Source organism: Polyergus mexicanus, unplaced genomic scaffold (assembly GCF_030449975.1).
Source record: "Polyergus mexicanus isolate NDT 795.1 unplaced genomic scaffold, iyPolMexi1.0 SCAF_22, whole genome shotgun sequence".
In the NCBI taxonomy this organism is placed as follows: domain Eukaryota; kingdom Metazoa; phylum Arthropoda; class Insecta; order Hymenoptera; family Formicidae; genus Polyergus; species Polyergus mexicanus.
Window position 1 is genome coordinate 3,886,672 of NW_027223342.1, and position 27,067 is coordinate 3,913,738.

The window sequence follows — 27,067 nt, forward strand, 5'->3', positions numbered from 1 at the left end:
CTGACAGAATTGAGCAAATATCTTCTTCATTTTTTTCTCTTGGCTCTGATTCTTCACTTTCTGTTTTTTCTGAATCATCGGCTGTAGTTTTTAATAGTTTTTCAAAAGGCACTGCATTCACATCGAATGGGTATAATCCACAGATCCTGAAGCCATTGCGTATCGTTTCTGGTTTAGCTGCTCTTTGCAAACATTCGTTAACTAAACCTGAAAAATCCTCCCTTTTCAGACGTTCACCGTTATTATTGATCCGCCATTCATGAATTATTTTTTTCCACTCGTTCTTAAGGGGGTGAAACAAGGATACATCCATAGGCTGCAGAAGATGCGTTGCATTTGGTATCAAGCCGATTAAAATAATGCCCTTTTCTCTGCAAAATGTACTTAGATGCAAAGAAAAATGGGATGAGTGCCCATCAAGGAACATGACAACAGGAAATTCGACATTATTTAATTGCAAATATGGATAAAAAATATTTGTTATGTATTCATAAAATGCCTCGCATGTCATCCAACCTGAGTCGGTTCTCCCTATTCCCCAATTTTTGGGCATTTTCGCAACAATATTTTGTGGCATGCGTTTGTATGGGAACAGAGTTAATGGTGGCATTAAACATCCAGTAGCTGATGCTCCAATAAGAACTGTCAGGCATCCCTTTTCGTCATTAGTTATTCTACTATAAATCTGTTTAGATCCTTTTTTGGCGAGAATGAATTTATCTTTTGGACAAAGGTAAAAAGCTGTCTCATCGCAATTGAAAATGCGATTGGGACAAGTTAAAACCTGTTTGAGATCACCATATTCTTCAAAAAAGTTCTTGATTTTTGCATGCCAATTTCGAACTCCTTCTTCACTTATGTTTGCTCTAGCCGTCGACAAATTTTGAGGTACTCTTTTGGATATTTCTTTGTGGCGATTTAAAAAACCTTCATACCATCGGCGCCCTGGAATTCCATCCTTGAAACAATTGATACGTCCGTTTTCTGCCATGTAGTTGGAAACACTGTACAAGAGTTGGTCCTTTGTTACTGGAAATCCTTGCTTTCCCAGTTCGACTATCCAATTGATAAAAACTTTTTCCTCATCTTGTCTCAATATAGTAGGAGCTTCGACTGATCGTTGATGTCGTCCAAATTTTTTATCTTGAAGCGTAGTTCTGGGAATGCCAAATGCTTTCGAAGCGCTGCTTACGGACATACCTTCGCTAATTTGTTGTAAAGCTAGTTTCATCGTTTGATCATTATAATTCATGTTTCGTTTGGGTTTCTTTTTGATTTGGGACTTCTTCCCTTTCTCCATCTTCAAAACTATAAAAATGAGATACAGGCATAAATAGAAAAATAAACGTAGCAATTGAGTTGATTAAATTTATTATAATAAAAAATTTAATTATTTGTTATATTAAATAAAATGAAAAGTGCATGGCGAAATAGTCCAGTCTATTTAACACTGACAGTATCTATTTTTGCCGAGTGACGAAATAAGAGACAAGTATCATTTATGTTGGATATAATATCGTCATTCAATATTATTTCTTTTCCACATAAATAAGGAGGACAAATAATAATTGTTGGTAGTATTCAAGAATAGAGTAAGTGAACGCTGGAGTGAAATGACGTTCGTTTGTTTTTTTTCTTAGACTTTTATTAATAAAATGTATTTGACGAAGTTATATCCACCCGAGTAAAAACCACAATGTATCTAATTTCGTCATACCGAATTGACATTTCAAAAATTGAAGATTACTTTAATAAACGCAAGGTAATTCTATGACGAAATTTAATCTTAGTATTGTAAACTCTATTAGCGTCTTTAAAAAAATTATTGTAAAAAATCAAAATATTTTTTACACATGTAAAAACTTATAATTACTCCGTAAGCATTCTCACTTAATTTCATCAGTGTGACGAAATAAGAGCCACGAGGCAATTTAAGGACACATAATTTCGTCATCCATTTTATTTAAACAAATAATGTGAAAACTTGAATAAAAATTTTTTCTATATTTTATTCAAACTTAATTTATGTAAAATCATGAACAAAAAATTGAATTTACTTACCAATTGAAATCTGAAATCTTAAGATACGTCCGCTCGTCGCTAGGTCTTGTGCGTGACTGCCGCTACGTCAGTGGCGCTTGTGGCGACTCCGCGTTAGGATAAACGTATATATCCTTATTTTTTATGCGTCTTTCGGTTCAAAATTTTCGTATTGAGACGATAAAAAGTGTTCAAATCGTTTCAAATCGGGAAATATAGTCGATATGTGCGAGATTGCTTAATTTATTTAATTTTAAGAAGGCCTGACGAAATTATATCCGTTGACGAAGTTATAGCCATTTACCTTATTTGAATTTTTCGAAAAACTTTTTGAATTTATTTTTCAAAGTTACACCTCCAATTTTTTTTAAAAAAAAACCTTAAAATGTCTGCTTTAACATATATTTTTCCCAAATTTTTCGTAGAGGTACTTCATGGCGAAAAATGATGAAAATCATGCATGCGGCGCGGTATCACGCTTTCACAGCACACTCATGCTTCAGCCGCGAACCCGACTGACCAATTGATACTATATTAAACAAATTTTAGTCTGTGATCATATGTCAGCTTTGGCAACCTCCCGAATCCGCTACTCATTTGTTTTCAACTCTTTAAGAGGATGTCGGACTGTGCTTTTTTACCAACAAAATGCGAATATTAGTTATTATGCAAAATCTTTTTGTTTATTATAGATATCAACAAATCTTTTTCCATAATTAAAGTATACATAATAACGGAGTGCGGAGTTTACGATTTCATATGAAAAGTGAAAAAAAATGAGAAAATTACAATTTTGTTATCGGCTTTTGCCGTCGTCATTTATTTAATATAACAAATTTATAATCTGCACGTGCCTAATCAGTAAGCTCCGCACTTGACATTTCATCAAAGGGTATAAGTGAACTTAGAGAAGTGAGTTTAGAAGCTTTATAAAAAAGGTTTTGCAAAATAAAATTTTCGTGCATATGTGTGTACGCGAGATCGATGTCGCGATAGGCAGAGCTGCAATCTTACAAGACAAGGGCAGATATAATCGTACTATCTTTATTCTTTCGTGCGTGGAGAGTAACATACATGTACACACTAACATTATTGCAGTATCTTTTCTCTCTCGAGCATACGCTCTGTCTCTTTCTAATCGCTCGCTCGCTACGTACTACGTATGGCTTAACTTCATGCTCCTCGCATATTCACTTACGCGTTCTCTCGCGCTTCTCTCTCTCTCTGTCTCTCTCTCTCTCTCTTTCTCTCTCCCTGCTCGTTCATTATTGTATTCTTTTATTCCCATTATTATATTCTTTTATTTGCTCAACTTTTGTTCTTTATATTCTCGTCTCCCTACACGAAATAAATAAATTTATTTATTTATTTTTATATAAAGCATGAATGAGATACACAACAATAAGTTATTTTCTTTTTCTATTTAACTATAATTAAATACAACACATGTACATATAAAAATACACATAATTAAATACTTTTTCTATTTATAAGATACACAATATCTCATTTATACCCTATAAAATAAAGATGATTAAATTAATAATTATTATTATGTAAGAAGACGAGAATAAAAAGAATAAAAGTCGAATAAATAAGAGAATATAATAATGGGAAAGAAAGAATATGTACAATAAAGAACGAGCAGAGAGAGAGAGAGAGAGAGAGAGAGAGAGAGAGAGAGAGAGAGAGCAGCGTGAATGAACGTGTAAACGAATGTGTGAGGAGTATGATATATATATACATAATCTTTATGATAATTTATTATTATATATAGTTATATTTAGTAATTTATAAATGAGAAAAGAAAATTTGATATATTTTATCATCTTATGTTACCAAACATTTGCATATTTATATAAGCTTGCCTATATTTATAGAAAATAAACTTTTTCGAAAACAAAAATTTACAAATTTAATTTTTGTCGTAAAATATTTATGAATAATGGTTTTATGTATCAAATTAAATTTAATCAATATGAAAATAATTTTTTTATTTAGTTAGAGAATATTCGTTTATAAAGATGCGCATTTGTTTTTATTATTACGCGATATTTGTAGTATGCATGTGTGTAAGTATATATGTATGTATCGGGGAATAAGTCGACTGCACCATGCACACACACACGTAGGCAGGCACACGCGGTCATATCAGTGCGCGGCAGATACTCAGTCGCGCGTGTTACATACGCGTAACGAGAGATTACCGCAAAAGTACGCTCAACTGTTATAACGCGTTATAATGCGTTGAATTTAAAAAACGAATGTTATGTTTTTGTAGTGTGATTTTAATAGTGTGTCCACATAATGGGACGAAAATGTAATTTTCCAGAGATGTTTGCCCGTAGACCTTCTTTAAAAAGAATAAGGGTCAAAAAGTTAGTATATTTACCATATAGAGGGTGATTCAAAACAACCTTCTGTCCTTACAATGTCATATTCTATTCTAAGACGACTTTTTCTTTGCCAAAATTTTTTTCGAGGCTTAGTTTTTAAATTATAAGCCAAAATAGTTAACGAATTACGGGCCGCGTACGCGAGGCAAGCAGGAGCAGGGATGGCGCAACTCACCGTCCGATGCTGGTGATTACGTGAGGCGCTCGCTGCGATCAACTGTTTGCTACATACGATGGAGTGTATGTGTGAGAGAGAACGTATACGCGTATACACACACATACGCATTCTCTCTTTCTCTCTCTCTCTCTTTCTCCCTCTCTGTCTCTTTTACACCCATCGTATGTAGCAAACAGCTGATCGCACACACGCACTCTCTTTCTCTCTCTCTCTCTCTCTCTCTGTCTTTCTCTTTTACATCTATCGCGTGTAGCAAACAGTTGATCGCACACATGCACTCTGTCTCTCTCTCTTTCTCTCTCTCTCACACTAATTCTTACCTTTTATGTAGTAATTCGTTGCCCTCATACGACTCAATAAGTAATACTTCCGTACGATAGAACGAGTAACTAGCAAACTTTTTTCACTCATAAATTGTACCACTTATCGAACTTTTACGAATTAATCTACGCACTTTATCGATAAATTGAATTTATTAACGATTATAACGGTTAATCACAATCTACCGATTACTACCGATTAATTATTAAAATATCTCGAAGAAAGAAACGCGTTATTCGATGCGGAAACTACGCGACGACAATAAGCAAGTTATATCGGTACTAGCGTTGCCGGCATGCCGGCTGCCGGCTGCCGAACAACTGAATGTATCACATTACGCGTGATCGACGCGGACGCTATCATGTGTCCCGTGATCGGCTAAAGCCTCCGACATTGTAAATTCGATAGTTTCGAAAACATAAAACTAAAAAATATGAAAATATAATGACGTATAATAACATCGTTTTTTTAAATAAATTCAGTTTATCGATAAAGTGCGTGGATTAATACGTAAAAGTTCGATAAGTGGTACAATTTGTGAGTGAAAAAAAGTTTGCTAGTTACTCGTTGTATCACACGGAAATATTACTTATTGAGTCGTATAAGGGCAACGAATCTCTACATACAAGGTAAGAGTCAGTGAGTGAGAAAGAAAGAATGTGTATTTGTATGAATACGCGTATACGTTCTCTCTCACACATACACCCCATGTAGCAAACAGTTAATCGCAGCGAGCGCCTCACGTAATCACCAGTATGGGACGGTGAGTTGCTCCGCTCCTGCCTGCCTTGTGTACGCGGCCCGTAATTCGTTAACTATTTTGACTTATAATTTAAAAATTAAGTCTCGGAAAAAATTTTGGCAAAGAAAAAATCGTCTTAGAATAGTGTTAAGTATATGACATTGTAAGGACAGAAGGTTGTTTTGAATCACCCTGTATACCATAATTTTAGAAGGAATTGTTTTAATGTATACTAATATGTTGTTAAATATTATTTAATTTTATTTCCGTGCAGTCTACACAAAAATATAAATATGATAATGTAATATTATATAAAGATATAATACTCCAAATTTCTTTTTTTTAAATTATATATTTAAAGCAATTCCTAAATAGAAAACAATATAAAGACTTTTATATAAAAAATTGTAATATAAAATTGATCTTCAAATGGAATTTAGAATGAGTGTATACACATAAACATACACATTATATATGATACACATAGTATTTAATACTCATATAGTATTTTTGTTATAAATAAATAGATAGATATGGGCAAAAAAAGAAAGAGAAAGAGAGAAAGAGAGAGAGTAGGAATGAGTAAGCGAAGGAATAGCTGTAAAACGATATATCGATTGATAATTCACATCAGTCACTAAACATTAGTAAGCATAAAATATTGCTACGGAAAAAGGTATAAATATTTCCTTTCTTTTCTTACTTTTGGCACTTGTACAGACACTTGCTCAGTTACACTCATATCTTCTTTCTCTCTTTGCCCATTCTTCTCTGTCCATCTCTTTCTTATCCGAGCATATTATATGTTTGTTATATATTATCTACATGTGTGTATGTGTTTGTGTATATGCAATAATGTAACTTTGAATTTAGTAAAATATCATTGATCTTTTGCTTATTTATATATTTCACTGAAAATTGATTATATTTATTTTGCAATAGTAGTTATGTCATAGTAGTTAGTTAGCCAGAAGCGATCAATTCGTGAACTGGTTGTCGAAAGAAATATTTCCCACTCAAAACGTTTTGCATGTGCGCTCTGCTGATTAAAAAAGTAATATTTTATTCCAAAAGCGATTTTTAATCGTGAGCAGGTTGTTTTAGGAAATATTTCACACTAGATGCGATTTGAATGTGTGCTCTGGTTATTAAAAAAACAATATTTTGTCCCAGAAGCGATTTTTATTTGTGTGTTGGTTGATTTAAAAAATATTTTATTCCAGAAGCGGTTTGCATGTGTGTTCTGGTTATTAAAAAAATATTTTATCCCAGAGGCAATTTTTAATCGTGAGCTGATTGCCTTAAGAAATATTTCACACTAGATGCGATTTAAATGTGCGCTCTGGTTATTAAAAAAATATTTTATCCCAGAGGCAATTTTTAATCGTGAGCTGATTGTCTTAAGAAATATTTCACATTAGATGCGATTTGAATGTGTGCTCTGGTTATTAAAAAAATAACATTTTGTCCTAGAGGCGATTTTTGTTCATGTGCTGGTTGGTTTAAAAAATATTTTATTCCAGAAGCAGTTTGCATGTGTGTTCTGGTTATTAAAAAAATATTTTATCCCAGAGGCAATTTTTAATCGTGAGCTGATTGTCTTAAGAAATATTTCACACTAGATGCGATTTGAATGTGTGCTCTGGTTATTAAAAAAATAACATTTTGTCCCAAAAGCGATTTTTATTCGTGTGCTGGTTGGTTTAAAAAATATTTTATTCCAAAAGCAGTTTGCATGTGCGCTCTGGTTATTAAAAAAATATTTTATCCCAGAGGCGATTTTTATTCGTGTGTTGGTTGGTTTAAGAAATATTTCACACTAGATGCGATTTGAATGTGTGCTCTGGTTATTAAAAAAATAACATTTTGTCCCAGAAGCGATTTTTATTCGTGTGTTGGTTGGTTTAAAAAATATTTTATTCCAGAAGCGATTTGAATGTGTGCTCTGGTTATTAAAAATTATAACATTTTGTACGAGAGGCAATTTTTATTCGTGTGCTGGTTGGTTTAAAAAATATTTTATTCCAGAAGCAGTTTGAATGTGTGCTCTGGTTATTAAAAAAATATTTTATCCCAGAGGCGATTTTTATTCGTGTGCTGGTTGATTTAAAAAATATTTTATTCCAGAAGCGTTTTGCATATGCAATCTGATTATTAAAAAAATATTTTATTCCAGAGACGATTTTTATTCGTATGCTGGTTGGTTTAAAAATATTTCACATCATGCGGTTTGTGGATGAATATTCTGGTTATTAAAAAACAGTTATTCCAGGAGAAATTTAAAGAAACTTCCGTTTTTGAAAGACTAAATGTGCAATATCTGGTATTTCTTTCATATGATTGCAACCAATCATATGTAGTAATAAAAGCTTATTGGAAGAACAAATTATTGGAAGGAATATTGTGTTTACTGGCGATATATTTTTCCTTTTTTTGATGGCACCAAATTTCGCGTATATAATAGTCTGTCAAGCTGTGTATATACAAGTTGGTAGCTAAAGAAAAAAAATATTTACATCTTAGGAGGCAATCATGAGAAAAAATGCTCCAAGAATATAAAGAGTATGGGGAAACAGTTTTGTAATATTATAGCAAGCAATAAACTGCTGCCTTTTTTAAAATGATAAAAAATTATGATTAAACAAATTTATCCTGATACTCGTAACAATATTGGCTAGAAAAAAGATGCCTCAATCTCGTTTGCAAATTATAATCGCCGATATGAAAATAATAAATAAAATATTTTAGTTGCGTTCTCACAAAAATGGGCGATGGAGAAGCCCTTTCTATATTATAAATATTCAGAATATTGTAACAATCATAAAATTGTGTTGCAATGTTTTACGGATAGAGTATTTATGTGTTCGCATTTATAAATATATCATAAGAATATATAATCACATTTATAGTGAAGAAGTTTATACAGGGTGATTCAAAACAACCTTCTGTCTTTACAATGTCATATACTTGACTCGATTCTAAGACAAAAATTTTGACAAAGGAAAAATCGTTTTAGTATCGATTTAATATCAAGTATATGACATTGTAAAGACAGAAGGTTTTAAATCACCCTGTATATTACTCGTTAGTCTTCAATCATATCGATTATACCGATATACTGTCGATGATAAAGATTTATCATCATATTCAAAATTATATGTATAATATATTTACTATGTATATATAATATATACCATATACAGGGTGTTTCAGAACAACCTTCCATCCTTAAAATGACGTATTCCTGATACGGTTCTAAGACGATTTTTCCTTTACCAAAATTTGAATTGAAGCGTAATTTTTGAGTTATAAGCAAAAATAGTCAGCAAATTACGCGTCGAGTACAGAAGGCAGGCAGGAGCGGCGCAACGCGCCGCAGCTGACCGTCCGACGCGTTATTACCACCGCATGAGTCGCTAATTATTTTATCTTATAACATAAAATTATGCTTTATATAAAATTTTGGTAAAGCAAAAAAAGTCTTAGAATTACGTCAGAAATACGTATTTCTTAAAATAACGTCACTTTAGTGAAAGTTGTTCCGGATCGCCGCTCGTCGGATGCTGCAATCAGCTGATTGCTACACGCAATGTGTATGGTGGAGTGTGTGCGTTAAAGGAAGGAAGAGACAGATAGAGATAGAGATAGAGATAGATAGATAGATAGAGAGAGAGAGAGAGAGAGAGAGAGAGAGAGAGAGAGAGAGAGAAGGGAAAAGGAAGGAAGGAGGGAATAAGGGAGAGACGTTTATACACACGCACGCTCGTACGCATACACTTTTTTTCTCGCTCTCTTTCTCTCTTTTACACAACACTTATACACTCTCTCATTCGGTCACTCATTCACGCACTTACTCACTCACCTGCTTACTCACAGCGTAACGAATCTTCATACTACGTATTATCGTTAACTGCTGCACGATTATTATTTAGCGATGGACCGCGGAGACTGCGCGATCATATTGTTACGTTGCCTAGCGATGCGAGAAACGCGACATGTACCATGCAAGTTGCGACGTGCGTGTGGCGCGTGGTGGTCATTTTAAGGATGGAAGGTTGTTCTGAAACACCCTGTATATGTAATATATAAACCATATATACCAATATAATATATTTTAGTTCAATTTCTTCGAACTGTACTGCATAAATTGTAATCCAGCAAATCAAGATATGATTGTTATACATATAACATGTACATAATAAAAATGCATATGTTGCATCTATGTTATATGGCAGATATATTCGATATTTGCTGGGTATATGTATCATATATATATATATATATATATATATATATATATATATATATATATATATATATATGTATGTGTGTGTGTGTGTGTGTGTGTGTGTGTATTGTAAGTAAAAAACATTGCAATCACAGACTTAATGTAAACACAGTTGATGCCAATTTGCTAGTAATTTCTGAATAAATCGGTTGCCAATCTATTTGCTGAATTAATAAGAGACATATATTTTTTATTTATTCTTTAATAACTGTTAAAGAAATTACCCACACCCTTGAAAAAAATCAGTTTTTATATTTTTAAAGCACTATTCTTTCACTCTGAAGAATACTGACTTTGTCCAGGAAATGATAAGGAAATGTTGTTATTTTATGGAATATATGGCTTATTTAGCATTCAGCTATCAACTCGTGAGAATAAAACTATAATCTTCCTCTGCAATCATGTCTATAAATATTTTTAGTGTAAATCTCTCTGTGGCACTGCACTGATCAAATGAAATATAGCCATAAATATGGACCATTCATCACTCTGAAGTCATATAATATATTATGAGTCGCATACATGTATTAGGTGTAAGATTTAAATATATAGCTCAGAAGCAGGAATAATCATCCAGTAAAAAATAGAAATGCGTTAATGCTTTTATTACGGCTAAAGATACTATTACAGGTATGTCTGCTTTTCTCTCTCTTTTTCCATATACACCCCATATTATTCAGAATACTGTCGGAACAAAAAAGATATAAAAATATATTATACTTTAAATAAAAGTTTTATGGGGTTTTCACGTATTTTATAAAAATAAAATTATATTTCAAAAATGTTATATTTTTCGAAATTTTCCTACTTCGTTAATTTCTAAAAATTTTTTAATTTGTCTAATAGCAAAACTTGAAATTATTAACAAAGTAAAAATAAATAATAAAAGTTTCTAAAAATTGATATATATGTAATATATTATATATATTGTTATAAAGTAATTAAGTTCCCGCTATTTTTCAAAAAACTTTCTTATTAATAGAAAAAAACAGTACAATTTGTCAAAATATCTGTCGTTTATATCTTTTGCCAAAGAATATTTTTGGATGTGATGAAGTCATCAACTCATTTTCAAATAACTGCTTTATTTCGAATACATACATCGGAGAGACTGTGCGGCATTGAATGGAAAAAGTGATAATCAAACGGTGCAATGTCTGGGGAGTATATTGTGGGAGAAAAAACTTCCTCATTCCAGATCATATAACATTTCTTTGACCTCATGAGCAACATAGGGTCTCGCATTGTTGTGGAATAAAGTGATTTTGCGTCAGTCTGGGGCACATGCTGGCCGTTTTTTTTTAAGTGCTTGGTACAAATAGTTTAATTGATACTTGTAGTGTTTTGCTGTGACCGTTTGATCCGGTGGAAAGAGTTCATAATAAAATATACCATGTTCATCCTATCAGAGGAGTAACTTCAGCCGTGGCTGAACATGAAATATTTTATTATGAACCAGGTCAAATAATTACAGTAGCACTATGTGCATCAATTGAATCATTTGAACCACGCGCTTCAAGGAAAACAACCGGCGAATGCCTCAAAATGATGCAGACATTTTACTCCACGATAATAGAAAGCCTCATATTGCTCATCAGGCCAAACAAACGCTATATGATCTAGAATAGGAAGTCCTTCCCAATCCAGCATACTTTTCAGATATCACGCCATCTAATTATCACTTATTCCGTCAACCCCTTCGGTGCATATATTTAAAATAAAGCAGATGTTAAAAAATGGATCGACTACTTCATCGCATCCAAAAACGAAATATTTTTTTACCATAGCATGCATATGCTGCTTAAAAGATGGTAGGTGCAAACAATAGATGTTTCAATTAAAATAATATTGTACCGTTTTTTTTATATTAATAAAAAATAATTTTTTAATGAAAAACGGTGGAAACTTAGTTGTATTTCTAATATATATAATGTATTTAATTAGAAAATAAATAAAAATATACGTGTCTCTTATTTTAACTTAAACTATAATCCAAAGCTTATCTTTCTCAAAATCAGAAAAAAATACTTGAGTAGTGTTTCTTGTTAGTAAAGTATTAATTATATTATATTGTTATAAAATAAACTCTTTTCTTTTTCAAAAAATTTTACGGTTATTCCATTCCTTAATAATTTTAATAAAATAATTGATGTTTAATTATTAATATGCTTAAAATATATGTATATGTATATATGTATATGTGTACATATGCAGGGTAACTAATTTTAATTTATCCACTCAAATATCTTAAAACTTATAAGTTTTAGAAGAAAACTTTTTAAACAAAAGTTGTTTGGTATTAAGGGGAAAAGAAGATAGGAATATTAGTTAGACTTTGGGTGGCGTTGTTAACGTCATATCAAGGTCATATTGAATTTTTTAAACTGAAACCTCTATTTTTTATTGCATCTTCTTATAGCTTATCTCGACAGCTTTTCAAAACACTATAATAAAGTATTTTCTTATTAAATATTTTTTGAGTTATTTTATATTTTAATCTAACATATTTTGATATAAAAAATAAAATATCTCGTAAAATATTTAGTTTTCGATAATCTTACCGTAATCAAGCGATGCAGTAGCGTCGCGACACGAAGTATATGAAAAAATTTCTTTCTGGCTCGTCAACGGTTTGCCTATGTACAGGAGCCGCGGCGCTACCAAGTAGCTTATCCGTAATTTTAGATCTAGTAAACTTTCGATTAAGATATTTTAATAACTAAAGCCGTAATAAAAAATTCAACGGCACTCTTATTATAATGTGAATACAAGCTTTCGATTACGATCAGTTCGAATAAGATTGGTGCAGTCAATCCCGAAAAATGATGATCGTATATCAGAATTGTGACATTTTTCGTTCTTTATCATTATTATCATAATCATAAGTTTCAGACTCTCACGTACGTATGCTTGCAGGCACACATGCGAAACGATTTTGTCCCTCAAGGCGCATTTGCAGCGCTCATGTATGATTATTCGTTTAGGTGTGCAAATATGCCTGGAGAAACAATGTTATGTGCATATGTATAAAATAATAATGTAAAGTTATAAGAATTGCGACGACTTCCGCCTCGCTGCTGAATGATAAACGCGTCCGCCGAGTCGTTCTCTCCGTCGCGCGGGTGTAAGTTGCGCCGAACAGGAGCTAATTTACTGAACGGGAGATGCGGAATAGTCGTTGACAAAAACGAAAAGGGAAAAAGGATAACGCGCCGGGTAGGAACGAGATGTTAGGAGTTCCGCGCATACCGTGACGCAATCCGAGAAATAATCGCAAAAATCGAACTTGGGCGCCAGATAGGGTCTTTCACGTATTAATTCGCGAGACATATGAAATAAGCGCGAAATAGCCGCGAAAGAAATCGCTGGAATTCGCCACGGGCTGACTAGCTCGCCTAACGGTAGAAGGGCAGGGCGAGTGTTGCTGTAACACGACAATTTATGCAAGAGACGACAATTACTGGAACGACAAACACAACTGAAAGTAAACTCGATGATTAAAACAAAGAAAATAATAAATTTATTATAATAGCGGGAGCCGAAGCTCTTTGAGAACAGTAATGATAAAGACTGCGCGGATATTCGGCCACGGTAAAAAGAAACGCGGCTGCAAGACTAGGTGTTGGAAACGGGGCGCGCAACCCCGGAAGAGGTACGCCGATGTCGGCCCGATATATTTCTCGGCGTTAACTACGCCTCGCACCGCAGAGTTGACAAATAATCAGTATCGACGTTAACAATCAATTTCCACGTTAATTCGGGTGATAACTCGATCCGATTCTCGATATTGATCCGTTGATGGCGACCGTATTGCCCGCTATTACTGCTTAAAAACTAATACGCAACTTACAACTAACAAGCAATAAGCGAAACATGCACATTTGTTATTTCCGGACGAACGAGACATGCTTACAAAAAGCTCGACACACATTCACTCAATTTGCGCTATCATCGCGAAAGAAATTTGAACTAAGAGTGTACGCAAAGTTTAGACGCGAAGATTCGTAAACGAACCCACACAAATACAATATCGGAATCCGAATCTCCAAAGAAACGACACATGGTTATTAAAAATGCGAGGTAAGGTTTCGATTCGCGGAAACCGATACTTTCGAGGCTCCGGAGCTCAAATCACTTGACGACGTGGCCGTGACACAAAAATCTACACTATACCAAAGCACGAAATCACGGCGACGACAACAGAACAAAACGATTTCCGGGCGCGATCGCGCGTGGCTAAATTGGCGGAGGATAACCTCACCGGTACTTTCCCTTCCGTCGGGACGGCACGGAGTGACGACCTCCTTTCGTTCTGCCAGTTTTCCGCCCTCAGTAATCGCCGGAGTTCTCTTCGTCCGCTGCCGCAATCGCTCTCGAGTAGGAGTAATGGGTCGGTTCTAACAAGTTGTAAGCTACGGTCCTCCGCGGGAAAGTGAGGGACGGAGAGATTTCGTTGGCGAGGAGGAATGACGTCATTCTGGCGGAGGGGGATTTCAGTGGCGAGGGGGAATGACGTCAGGCAGGCGGAAATGCTTATCGCGGAAGCATAATTGGCACGGTGTATTACAAAGGCGGGTGCCGATTGATATAGATGCTTGAATTTATAAACAAATAACGTCTCACATTATTGCACGTGCGACATTATTGAATTTAAAGATGATAAAGCGAGCGTTGATAGAGTATTTGAAATATATATAAACAAAATAGAATCTCTTCAAAATAGAAATCTCTTCATTTTTTTTTCTAGGAAGAGCCGCTCGCATTATTGTGCGTAACATTAGATAATAAGGCGAGCGCCGATGTCCGATTGCTACAATTTATAAATAATATAAACAAGATAGAACCATCGTGGTGTCCTGTATTATGCGGACAGATGCGACAGGATACTCTCATCCGAGTTGCCAGAGGGAACGTTTGATAGTCTGACTTCAAAGTATTAAAGTGCGAGTAACAATTTAAAAAAAAATGCCGTCGTTGATAGAAACGGTATTGTGCCGGAGCCACTTGAACGCGTGGGTGGGCTAAAGATTTAGCAATGGGGCTGCTAAGAGCCCTATTGAATCTTGTAGTATACCAGAGAGTAAGTAATATTTCCGCATATTTTACGTTGTATTAATTATTTATAGGCTGCATTTGGGAAGCACGCTATTGGCGCAATTATCGTCGGAGACCATTCGAGGAAACGCTTTTTGGCGCTATGAAATCGATGATGACGTCATTCTAAAAGCAGCGTGACGTCATTATTCGAGCTATTTCTCGCTATTATTTTCGAGATAAGGTACGAGATGCTATTAGCACTGATTGGCGCTTATTCTCTCCTTGAACATGCTCGAACACTTGATTGCGCCGGCATAACCTCCCAAAAAAACGAAAACAGAAACAAAAACATTTATTGCTTTATCGTTTATATTTGCATCAATGTCGGCCATGTTGCGAATTTTATTTGGTTGCGTTTGAGGAGCTTACTATCACTATCCCGCTATTGGCTCCCCGAACAAAGTTTGTAGCGTTTGTGTTTATAGCGTTAATAGCGTCTTCCCGAATGCAGCCATAGTATATATTGTATTATAATATATTATAATTTTATTTTATAGTACGATACTCTAAGATCGATATCAAGATCCCTGGATTCATAAATATAGAACACCGGCGATTTATAAGAATGATGCGACATCACGAGCGGGAGATCCGCGAGGATGTCTGGGAAAACAACCCCGCCGGCCTCCATGCGGAGTTAAGACATCTCTTCGACCTCGAGTCGTACGAGGAGGATATCGAGGAATCGTGGGATGAGCCTCCGAGCAAAAAGTCGAAAAATTAACTGTAAGTACCTTTTTTAAGATTCGTGATATTAAATATTAAAAATGATTAAATTAGTATTAGGTGTACAACTTTGCTTCCGCCGTTTTCCTATAGACGGCTTTAGCGGTAAGTAGTGGTCGAAATAAATAGATCATAGACGTCATGCAATAAACTTGGGCATCTGTCAACATAACTCCATAGAAACATTAGTCGATTTGTGTCTGCATCATAAAGTTATTCTCGATTAAAAATGTCAGTTTACGAGCCAAATTCTCGTCATTTGCGGGAGGTTTTAATTTTCTGCTTCAATATGAAGAAATCTGGGGCTGAGGCTCATCGAATGCTCTCAAATACTTATGTTGAAGCCGCTATTAGTGAAAGAACGTGTCGTGAGTGGTTTCAATGCTTCAAGAACGGTGATTTTCACGTCGAAGACCGGCATAGCGGTGGAAGAGAAAAGGTTTTCGGAGCTGTAGAATTGGAGGCATTACTTAATGAAGACTCGAGTCAAAGTCAAAAAGAATTGGCACGATCATTGGGAGTGACTCAACAAGCGATTTCAAAACGCCTCAAAGACATGGGAATGATTCAGAAGCAAGGAAATTGGGTGCCGTACGAGTTAAAACCGAGAGATGTTGAACGGCGTTTATTTGCTTGTGAACAGTTGCTTGAAAGGCAAAGACGGAAGGGATTTCTGCATCGCATTGTGACTGGGGACGAAAAATGGGTTCATTACGATAACCCCAAGCACAGAAAATCATGGGGATATCTCGGCCATGCTTCCACGTCGACGGCCAATTCCGAATATTCACGGCTCCAAGATCATGCTCTGTATTTGGTGGGACCAGCTCGGCGTAGTGTATTATGAGCTGTTAAAACCGACTGAAACAATCACAGGCGATCGTTATCGAACGCAATTAATGCGTTTGAGCCGAGCATTAAAAGACAAACGGCCGCAATACCACGAGAGACACGATAAAGTGATTTTGCAGCATGACAATGCTCGACCCCATGTTGCGAAAGTGGTCAAGACATACTTGGAAACGTTGAAATGAGAAGCCCTACCCCACCCGCCGTATTCTCCAGACGTTGCTCTCTCTGACTATCACTTGTTTCGATCAATGGCACACGGCTTGGTTGACCAGCACTTCCGGTCTTATGAAGAAGTAAGAAATTGGATCGATTCGTGGATCGCTTCAAAAGATGACCAGTTTTTTCAACGCGGGATTCGTACGCTGCCCGAAAGATGGGAGAAAGTAATGGCCAGCGATGGACAATACTTTGAATCATAAATATATAACCAGTTTTTTACAATAAAGCCTCGAATTTCGGAAAAAAACGGCGGAAGCAAAGTTGTACACCTAATATATTAATGACTTTTATTTTTCTGTTTCAAGAGAAACGCCGCCTTATTATATATATTTCATATCATTTTTATTTTATATTTATATTTATTATTATTTTTATTATTTTTTATTATTATTTTTAAACACACACACACACACACGCGCGTTTTATTATAATACTGTAGCGCGAAGGGCCCCGTTACACGATCGAGAACCGCTGACAGGGGGCGATACGATCGGCGCGATACTAGCGCCCAGAGAGAATACGGTCCGAGAAGTCACGACGGACAGTTATACAGAGAGTCGTACACACAGTCATACGATATAGTCTTCTTTTCTTGTAAGCTCTAAATATATATTTCAATAATAACTTTATCGGTGTCGTTCTGTGACCCAATAACCATCGGGGATCCCGTAGCAACCGTCTAGATCTGTTGAACCGACATATTATATCAAGGAGGCTTTCTCACGATTTCGCGTCCCAGAGCACCAGGATCGAGAGACCCCTCCCCCCTCCTTACAACTGGCGCCCAACGTTGTGGTCAGATCTACGACAGTAAGTCATCCCTCCAAGTCAAGACATCGTCTGAAAACGGTCGATCACGACCGGTGACGCGGTCGCAAACACAACAGAGGACTAGCATAAAGGAAAGCAAAGAGAAACAGAAAGACAAGATGGCTGAAAAGCAACAACCAGGTAATGCAATTACGTTGACGAACGAACAGTTCGCTACGCTACTACAACAGATACAGATATCTGCCGCCAACGTCCCCGCTGCACACATCGCGCATCTGCAAGGTAATTTCTCGCGATGTACATCTCGTTTCGACGGAGACAAAAAATCCGATGTGGAAGCATTCATAGACGCGATCTTTACATATAAAGACTGCGCGAATATATCCGACGAAAACGCATTAAAAGGATTACCAATTCTTCTTACGGGTCTCGCCGCGACATGGTGGCAAGGTGTCAAAAATACAGTAAATACGTGGGACATTGCGATAGTATTACTGAGACAAACATACGGACCGAAGAAACCGGCATATCGCATATATAAAGAACTATTTTCCCGCGAATAAAAAGAGGATACACCGACGGACATATTTGTGTGCAAAGCGCATGCGCTGCTCTCGAAACTCCCATACGATACGTCATTGTCGGAAAGCATGCAAATAAACATGGTGTACTGACTATTATCGTATAAAATTCGAAAAGAAATATTACGCGAAAAAGTCGCGTCGTTCTCGGAATTACTCGATCTCGCGAGGGAAGTAGAAGAGGCCAAGGCGGAAGCACCCCAAAAGGCACGATCGGTATCGCCGCGGAAACATGAAACGCGTCCTCGTTGTAAATACTGTAAAAATTTCGGACACACCATAGATGAGTGTAAGAATATCCGAAAAAAACGGGACGAAGACACAACCGCGCCATCTAGAAAGAATCGAGGCGGAACCGATACCGATGAAACTGACATAGGTAATCAGCGCGTCTAACCCGCGATAATGTTTCGGTTGTGGCAACCCTGGATATCTCCGTAAAGACTGTCCAAAATGCAACAAGAGAGAAAAAACTGACAGGAACGAGGTTAAGTCCGAATTTTGCCTTGTAGATGCATCCGAAATACAAGCAAAATATAGAAACAGACCGGTTCTCAACGTAGAAATATTAGGAGCGAAAGGGACAGGACTAATTGATACCGCCGCCAAATTAAGTGTCGCAGGACATAGCCTCTATAAAGTGCTCGCCAAGAGAGGACAAAAGTTCGAGAGATCGAACATACGTATCGGACTGGCAGACGGAACGTTCAATGAAGGGAACGTACTATTAACGGAGGTCGATGTCCAAGTAGCTGATCGCACAATTAACACTACATTCATCATAATGCCGCATGCACAAAACAATTATATGTTATTTGGAATGGATTTTATCGAAAACGCATAGATAGTATTAAATTTTCATAAACGTGTATGGTATTTTGCAGACAATGACGAGCCACACGATTTAAAATTTGAGAGTAACGAGACGTTCACTACTCTACAGAGAAATTATGCAAGCACGTTGCGTGAAGATGAAGCACGTGATTTACTTCAAGATTAACAAATGGAACTTGATGAGTTCCTAGCAATCAATGAGGATATTTTTGCTCTAGAGGGAGAACCAACTCCATACGCCAAACATGTTATCGATACCGGTAATAACGCACCTATAGCTATACCGCCATATAAAATGTTTAAACCAAACAAAGAAATTTTAGAGAAAGAAATAAACTCTATGTTGAAAACTGACGTTATAGAGCAGTGCTGGGATTTACTTGCACATTTCGGCCCGATTTTTGGCTCACGCCTATTGCCCCCGACTCACCGCTCGTGCGTTAGCAACGAGTCGCCAGATATGCGTAACTAAGAACCGCGGCGCTTCGTCTCAGGAGCGTTTATATGTAAGAATGCCCAAATATAATAATAAGATAATACTTTTCTAAATACAGCGCGAAAATTCTTAGAATTAAAAGTTTTTCTTCCATATTTTATAATTCATTGATATAAAATATTGAAGAAAAACTTTTAATTTTAAAAAAGTATTGTCTTATTATTATATTTGGGCATTCTTATATACAGACGCTCCTGAGACAAAGCGTCGCGTTCCTTAGTTACGCGTATCTGGCGACTCGTTGCTAACGCACGAGTGGTGAGTGGGGGGCAATAGGCGTGAATCACGAAATCGGGCCAAAATGTGCAAGTAAATCCCAGCACTGTTATAGAGGAATGCGACTCTCCTTGGGCCACTTCAGTAGTACTTGTGCCCAAAAAGGATGGTATTGTACGAATTTATGTCGATTATCGCCGCCTTAATGCTATTACAAAGACGGATCCATACCCAATGCCCAGAATCGATGAATTGATACATCTTGCGAAAAGGACTCTCTACCATATATGTCTACTATCGATCTACGTTCGGGATATTGGCAAGTGAGCGTGAAGCCCACAGATAGAGACAAGACTGCAATTACCACACCTTTTGGTACCTTTCGTTTTAAACGCATGCCATTCGGCTTAAAGAATTCCGGCGCCACATTTCAACGATTGATGGACCGATTTCGACGAGGATTAAAAGATATCGTGGTAATAGTATATTTAGATGACATAATATTGTAGTAATATCGATTAGCTTTGAAGAACACATAAAAGACTTGCAACAAGTCTTCAATCGCTTACGCGAATTCAAATTACGAGCCAAACGGGAAAAATGCAATTCCGCCACTTCGCAGGTAAAATTTTTAGGACACGTAATTACACCAGAAGAAATACGCCCGAACGAAGACAAAATAGCGGCTATTCTAAATTTACCAACTCCGAGACCATGAAGGAAGTCGTCGAAGTCCACGAACGGGAACAGGATAGACGCAAAACGTATGCTGATCAATCCAGACGACAAGCTGAAAACTTTCAAATAGGAGACTAAGTGATGGTCAAAACAAGGATACTGAGCAACACTCTTCAAAGAGTAACGTCTAAATTTGTTCCGAAAAGGGATGGATCCTATCGGATCGCTAAGTGAATTTCACCTGTCAGTTATCAGATAGCTGACAATTCTACTGGTGAACTGCTCTCAGTTCATTATGTTTCAGATCTCGATGCATGGAAAGGGGGCGAATCCAAAGACATCATCGTTGAACCAGTCAGACCCCTCAAGAAGAGAGGTTGCCCTAGGAAAGACAAGGCCCCTTCGCAGCAAGAAGAGGATGTTGGATTTTTGTCGAGGACTCCTATTAAATCCAAAGAGGGAGTATGTAGCGCGAAGGGCCCCGTTACACGATCGAGAACCACTGACAAAGGGTGATACGATCGGCGCGATACTAGCGCCCAGAGAGAGTAGAGAGGAGAACGGTCCGAGAAGTCACGACAGACAGTCATACAGAGAGTCGTACACACAGTCATACGATATAGTCTTCTTTTCTTGTAAGCTCTAAATATATATTTCAATAATAACTTTATCGGTGTTGTTCTGTGACCCAATAACCATCGGGCATCCCGTAGCAACCGTCTAGATCTGTTGAACCGACATATTATATCAAGGAGGCTTTCTCACGATTTCGCGTCACAGAACACAAGGATCGAGAGACCTCCCCCCCCTTTACAATACACATTTTAAAAATAAACTTTGTAATAAACCTCTTTCGCGAGGCGGTCGTGGATAACTCGGTCGGGATCCGGGGCTCGTGAAAGGGTATCGAGAGACGAACGATAGATACGTTAGGTAAAATATAATTTATTGCGTGTAAGTATGTGTGGATACAGAGTGAGTGTATGTGTATAAATGTTGTGTGTGTGTGAGCGTGTGCGCTTGTATGTGAGTGAGATGGTGAGCGAGCGAGTGCGTGTGCGAACGTGAAATATCTCGTATGGTTTACAATGTGTATGGTCGAGGCGATCGCGATGCGTCCGAATTACAATGCGCGGAGTGTGTTGCGAAGCGCGCTTTCAGCGATTCGATACGATTATCGATTACGTGCGCGGATCTGGATTTCGGCAGAGGCCGCTAACTACCGGGCGGTAATTTCGGTCGGGCCGGTGGGCGGTCCTTAGACGTGTCGGTATCGATCTGATTGCGTCGATCGATGTCGCGGCTGGATTAGATCCTCCCCCTTGAGCGGGACTTAGCGCGCCGTATTAATGGCGAGTCCGATTGCAGTAATGGCGGTCGCGGAACTACTGCGAGTTCGCGGATATCGCGGTATTGTTTCGTCGGGATGATTTTCCCGTAGAATGCAGGAGTGCAACGGCCGACGGGAACACCCGTCAATGGCAGGGAACTCCCTACCACTGGATGATCGCCGTTGCACGTAGGTGGACGGATGCGTGTGAGGTGTCGAGAACTCCCGACGGAGGCTGAGTACGCCCAACCTCGTGTTCCTCGGTTGCAGAGATTTTAAAGGATCGCTCTTAGAGATGCCGCAAACTCTCGGCGGAGGCTGGGTACTCCCAACCCCGTTTTCTCTCTCTTCGAGCGTGTTTTCAGGATCGTTCTGGATTCCAGGCGTCGTACTGACTCTGGCGGTTGCGGAAGATCTGGTCTCGAGATAGAAAATTGGCTCTTATTTATACCGCTTTTTCCGGCGGGTGCGCGTGCGTAATATGCCTGATTGTTTTAAGGCATATTGTTTCAAGTTGAACCGTCGCGCGCGACTCGGGTGGTTTCGGGAACGGTCGGTACGGTTACCCGAGCGCGGCGACGATTCCCGGTAAACAACGCGTCTTGACGGCGGTTATAAATTCGAGCGTTTGATAAATCTTTAAAAATGGGCGCTCGGCGCCTCCGCATCATGCCCGACCGGTGTTTGTCGGGCGGCGGACTTCCGGCGGATCGACGGCCGGGTAACGGTGGAGGGATGCATCGTTACATCACCTCTCCGGTCTAGTATGCCTGAAATTAGAGGCATATAATGGTTTCGGTTCCGCGGTGTTCGGCGTGTTTTCCGCTCGCTGGTTCTAGTTTAAGCGGCGGCGGTATCGAAGTTGCCCGTCTTTCGAAAACCGCATCACCCAGTGCCCCTGCGGTGATCGTATCTTATATTTGCGTGCCACATGCACGGCGAAGTGGGGCACGTCGAAGATGATGCCGGGTTCCACCTGGACTCGAATCGGTGGCGGTGGTAGCGGGCCGGTCGGCATCAGGAGCCTGCATCAGCTGGTGCATTTTCCGCTGATTTACATGGTCGGAGCGCTGAATCAGCGTCCCGACTTTCGGTGGCCGGCCGGATGGTCGGTCGGCTGGGCCGGTAGACTGACGGTCGGTCGTCGGCGGTGTTCCGTCGTCGAGTCGGCTGGTGTTTGGCGGCGGCGGTGGAGCTGGGAGCCCTGGTTCTCCCAGGAGCTCATTAATAGCGGCGAGGATGCTCTCTGAATCGCACATCTTGGCCTTCTGAGCCGTTTCTTCCTGGATTTCGGCGGTTTATTCTGCCCCGGCGGTAGTGGGGGTATCGTCGTCTTCGTCTTCCGAGTTGTTGTCGTCGCCGTCTGTTTTTGTTTTTGCGACTTTGAGATCCTGGATGTGTATATGCCTATACCACTTCCCTCGCTTGCTCCTTAGATCGACGATTACCGGCGAGATGATTCGGCGAACTTCGAGCGGCCCGATGTATTTTGGCGCGAGTTTCGCATTGAAACTGTCGGCTTTTTTCGACAGCGGGTGGTCCTTTTTCCACACCCATTCGCCGATGTGCGGTCTCCATTCTCGGCGCCGGAGATTATAGTGCTTCTCTTGTTGTTGAAAAGCTCTCGCCAGTCGGATCCGGACAATCTTATACGCGTCGTCCAGCCGTTCTCGCGTGGTATCTGGCGAGGTTCTCTCGGTGGCTGGTGCGATGCGGTACGGTGGTACGAGCTCTCGCCCGTGATTTATATAGGCCGGTGTATACCCGGTGGCGTCGTGGACGGCGGTGTTAAAGGCGAACTGGAATGCGGGCAGATGTTCGTCCCAATCCCGGTGGTCTTTATCGACAAATTCGCTGATCATCGTTTTGATCGTCCGGTTGGTCCTCTCCACGGGGTTGCAGTGCGGCGCATAGGCTGGTGCGGTCTTATGCCGGATGTTAAATGCTCGTAGTCGTTCAGAAAATTCTCTCGATGTAAATTGTGTGCCATTATCCGACAGGATGAATTCTGGCCGGCCGTGTCGGAGTATTACCCTCTCGGTGATGGCCCTCGTGACGGCTCTGGCGGTGGCTTGGCGTAGCGGTGTCAGTTCTACCCACTTCGAAAACCGGTCTTGCATCACGTAGAGCCACGTGTGGCCCTGGCGTGATCGTGGCAGTGGCCCTACGAGATCGGTGGTGACCTGCTCCCAGGGTCGTTGTACGTCGGTTGCGTGGAGCTTCCCGGCCGGTTGTTGCTGGGCCACTTTGTGTTTTTGGCAGGTTTCGCAGGTCCGCACATATCCGGCAATGGCTCGGAACATCCCTGGCCAATAGTAATGTTCGGCGATGCGCGCGGTGGTCTTGGCTATGCCCAGGTGTCCGGCTGTTGGTGCGTCATGCCCATTCTGTAGCACCGTGTGTCGTTGCTCCTCTGGTACGCACTCCTTCCATTGATCTTCCGCCGCGGTCTCCTTGAAATCCAAGGTGTGCAGGATATGCCGGAACAGCTTCCCCTCGGTGATCCTGTAGTCTGGTCGGCTGGCCGGCTCGCGTTCGACTTCCGTGAATATTCGTCGGTACCACCGGCATCGGCGGGCGGTCGCGGCGCAAAGCTCGGGCTGTCGTGACAGGGCGTCGGCTACGCGGTTGAGCGTGCCCTTGCGGTACTTCACTTCGAGGTCGTATTGTTGGAGCTCGAATAGCCACCGGGCGAGGCGCCCGGTGGGAGCTTCCAGGCGCTGCAGCCATTTTAAAGACTGATGGTCGGTCAGCACGGTGAAAGGGTACCCTTCGAGGTAGCCCTTCATGCGCCGGATGCCCCATACGACCGCGAGGCATTCCAGCTCGGTAGCGCTATAATTTCGCTCGGCGCTATTTAAGGTTCGGCTCGCATATGCGATTACGCGCTCCCCCTCCTCGAAGTACTGTGTCAATACGGCCCCCAGGCCGCTGGTGCTGGCGTCGGTTTGCAGCACGAACCGCCGCGTAAAATCTGGGCAGGCGAGCACCGGTGCGGAAATGAGCGTCCGCTTCAAGGTGCGGAACGCTTCCTCCTCGTCTTTGCCCCAGGTCCACCGGGCGCGTTTCTTAGTGAGCTGAGTGAGCGGCGCGGCAACGGTCGAGAAATTCGCGATAAACCGGCGGTACCAGGACGCCATCCCCAGGAACTGTCGGACTTGTTTAACGGTCTTCGGCTCGGGCCAGTTAGCAACGGCGCTGACTTTGTCGGGATCCGTCCGTATCCCCTCGCGATCAACCACGTGCCCGAGATATTTCAACTGGTCAACGCAAAACCTACACTTCTCCGGGTTGAGGCGCAGATTCGCCCCGCGTAGTCGGCGGAACACCTCGTTTAGCAGCTGCAGGTGTTCTTCAAATGTTTCGCTAATGACGATGATATCGTCTAAGTATACGAATACGTTTGGCTCGAGGGCTGGACCGATGATCGTGTCCAGAAGTCGTTGGAACGTGGCCGGTGTGGAATGCAACCCAAACGGCATGACCGTGAACTGATACAGCCCTCTTCCGGGTATCGTAAAGGCGGTGATCGGTCGGCTGGCTGTTTTGAGTGGTACTTGCCAATACCCGTTTTTGAGGTCGAGCGTTGACAAGTATCGCGCGCCCCGGAGCTTGTCTAGCGTCGCGGTCACTTGTAGCAATGGATACGCATCCTTCTCCGTGGCGTCGTTCACCTTGCGGAAGTCTATACAAAACCGGTACTTTCCGTCTTTCTTTTTGACTAGTACCACGGGCGAGCTCCAGGCGCTCTTGGAGGGTTCGATGACGCCGGCGGCCTCCATTTCGGCTACCTCTCGATCTATAACGGCCTGCATCGCCGGGTTTCGCGGTCGGTACCTTTGTTTAATTGGCGTGGTGTTCCGTAGTCGTATTTCGTGGTGTACGCGGTCGGTCGGCCCCTGGATGTTCGCGAATTTTCCGAGTTCGCGTTCGAGAAAACTTTTTAGTGCCTGTTCCTCGCTTCCGGTCTGTCGCGCTAGCCCCCCTGTGGTCCCGTGTAGCGGCGGGGTGGTTGTCCTGGACGTGCATCGCGGTGGTGTGAGGCTGATGCCGATACGCGACCAAAGGTCTACGCCGATTAATACCGGGCTTTCGAGCGTCGGCAGGATCGTAAATGTATGCCAGTAGGTCCGGCCGGTGATCTGGATGGGCAATTTGATCGTGTCCACGGTGTTAGTAATCTCGCCGTCGGCGAGTTGCACTTCCCCTTCACGGGAGGCGACTTTGTGTCCCCATCGTCGTGCGAAGCTAACTGTCCGGGCGTTGACAAACGAGACTTCGGACCCGGAATCGAGCAGGGCGTCGTACCGGTCTCGGTTAATGTGTACCGGTAGGTGCGGCCGTGGCGTGTACTTTACGCAGGGCCCGGGGCGCCGGCCGTCGTGGCCCCGGCCCGCTCGGCGTTTCCCGACGGCGGGTGGCATTGACGCGTCAGTATCCCGTCCTTGCCACACCGCGAGCAGAACTTTCGCGGTGGGCGTTGGCAGTTGAACCGCGTGTGGCCCCGCTGTTTGCATCGCCAACAGCATTCGTCGCGATTGTAGGTGGCGGCGACGGTCGGAATCGTCGTCCCCTGGCGGTGGCGTCGGGCTTCGGTTGCGCATTCGGCGTCGATTTCTTCAAGCTCGGTGGCGCGCGCCTGCAGGTCCCCGACCTCTCTGGTTTCGTCGTAGGTGATGAACCGCTTGACCTCCGGGCGCATATTCTGGTACACCCGTTCGTATTCCTCCTCCGGTGTAAATCCGCCGGCCCGGCGCATGAGCGTTAGGAGGTCGGCTACGTACCGTTTGAACGGTTCACCGGTTTGTTGGCGGCGGTCGGCGGCTTCGCGGCGAAGAACGGCCCGGTACCGGCGGGGTAGGAATTGGGCCCGGAACGCGCGGTCAAAGTCCCCCCAGGTTTGCCAGGTTTGCATGTTTATCGAGCATGTTTATTTTGCCCGACTGGTATTCGTCGGACGGCGGATTTCCGGCGGATCGGCGGCCGGGTAACGATGGAGGGTAACGTTACATCACCCCCCTCCGCAGATTATGCCTGAATTTGAGGCATTCTCCCACGTTTTGTTTACGTGCCTCGCTCGCTGTTAGTCTATACGGCGGCGGTATCTTAGTTCTCCGGTTTTCGAGAAACACATGACCCAATATCCCTGCGGGACCGGATCTTATATTTGCGGGCGACGTGGACCGCAAAGTATGGAACGTCGAAAATAATTTCGGGTTCCACCTGGACTCATATTGGCGGTGGCGGTAGCGGTCCCGTCAGCATTAACAGGCAGGGCGGCTGGTCTTCGCTGGCTGTGGTT

General features: G+C 41.0%; 1 protein-coding gene and 1 pseudogene across 1 annotated transcript in view; one reads left to right on the forward strand and one right to left on the reverse strand.

Moving 5' to 3' along the window:
• LOC138942468 (odorant receptor 22c-like) overlaps positions 1-27,067 on the reverse strand; it is a 123,175-nt gene that overhangs the window by 55,542 nt on the left and 40,566 nt on the right. The window lies entirely within an intron of this gene.
• LOC138942440 (activity-regulated cytoskeleton associated protein 2-like) lies at positions 17,789-19,211 on the forward strand (annotated as a pseudogene).